Source organism: Mandrillus leucophaeus, unplaced genomic scaffold (assembly GCF_000951045.1).
Source record: "Mandrillus leucophaeus isolate KB7577 unplaced genomic scaffold, Mleu.le_1.0 Scaffold868, whole genome shotgun sequence".
Lineage (NCBI taxonomy): Eukaryota > Metazoa > Chordata > Mammalia > Primates > Cercopithecidae > Mandrillus > Mandrillus leucophaeus.
In genome coordinates, this window is record NW_012109452.1 from 294,178 (window position 1) to 295,600 (window position 1,423).

Below are 1,423 nucleotides of genomic sequence, written 5' to 3' on the forward strand. Positions count from 1 at the left end.
ATGTCTAAGTCAGAGTCTCCTAAAGAACCCAAACAGCTGAGGAAGCTCTTCATTGGAGAGTTGAGCTTTGAAACAACAGCCGAGAGCCTGAGGAGCCATTTTGAGCAATGGGGAATGCTCATGGACTATGCAGTAATGAGAGATTCAAACACCAAACACTCCAGGGGCTTTGGGTTTGTCACTTATGCCACTATGGAGAAGGTGGATGCAGCCATGGATGCAAGGCCACACAAGGTGTATAGAAGAGTCATGGAACCAAAGAGAGCTGTCTCAAGAGAAGATTCTCGAAGACCAGGTGCCCACTTATCTGTGAAAAAGATATTTGTTGGTGGCATTAAAGAAGACAGTGAAGAACATCAACTATGCGATTATTTTGAACAGTATGGGAAAATTGAAGTGATTGAAATCATGACTGATCAAGGCAGTGGCAAGAAAAGGGGCTTTGCCTTTGTTACCTTTGACGATGATGACTCCGTGGATAAGATTGTCATTCAGAAATACCACACTGTGAATGGCCACAACTGTGAAGCTAGGATAGTCCTGTCAAAGCAAGAGATGGCTAGTGCTTCCTCTAGCCAAAGAGGCGAAGTGGTTCTGGAAACGTTGGTGGCGGTCATGGAGGTGGTTTTGGTGGAGATGACAACTTTGGTTGTGGAGGAAACTTCAGTGGTCATAGTGGCTTTGGTGGCAGCCATGGTGGTTGTGGATATGGTGTCAGTGGGGACAGCTATAATGGATTTGGTAATGATGGAAGCAATTTTGGAGGTGGTAGAAGCTACAATGATTTTGGCAATTACAACAATCAGTCTTCAAATTCTGGACCCATGAAGGGAGGAAACTTTGGAGGTGGAAGCTCTGGGCCCTGTAGTGGTGCAGGCCAATACTTTGCCAAAGCACAAAATCAAGGCGGCTATGGTGGTTCCAGTAGCAGCAGTAGCTATGGCAGTGGCAGAAGATTTTAATTAGGGAACAAAGCTTAGCAGAAGAGGAGGGCCGGAGAATTGATAGGGAAGCTTCAGATTTGTGAACTCAGCCAAGCACAGCGGTGGCAGGGCCTAGCTGTTACAAAGAAGACATGTTTTAGACAAATACTCATGTGTATGGGCAAAAATAGGACTGTATTTGTGACTAATTGTATAACAGGTTATTTTAGTTTCTGTTCTGTTCAAAGTGTAAAGCATTCCAACCAAAGGTTTTAATGTAGATTTTCTTTTTTTGCACCCATGCTGTTGATAGCTAAATGTAATAGTCTGACCCTGATGCTGAATAAATGTCTTTTTTAAAAAAAAAAAAAAATCCTAAATTGATGTGAAGTTAGATACTACTTTTTAAAACATTTTTATCTCATGTTTGTATACTTATTTTCTACTATCATAACACATAATTTGATCATCTCTACCTTGTGCATAGAGAATAATGACTC

At 41.8% G+C, this 1,423-nt stretch overlaps 1 pseudogene; it reads left to right on the forward strand.

The window, feature by feature from the left end:
• On the forward strand, positions 1–962 carry LOC105531131 (annotated as a pseudogene).
• The last annotated feature ends 461 nt before the right edge of the window (positions 963–1,423 follow it).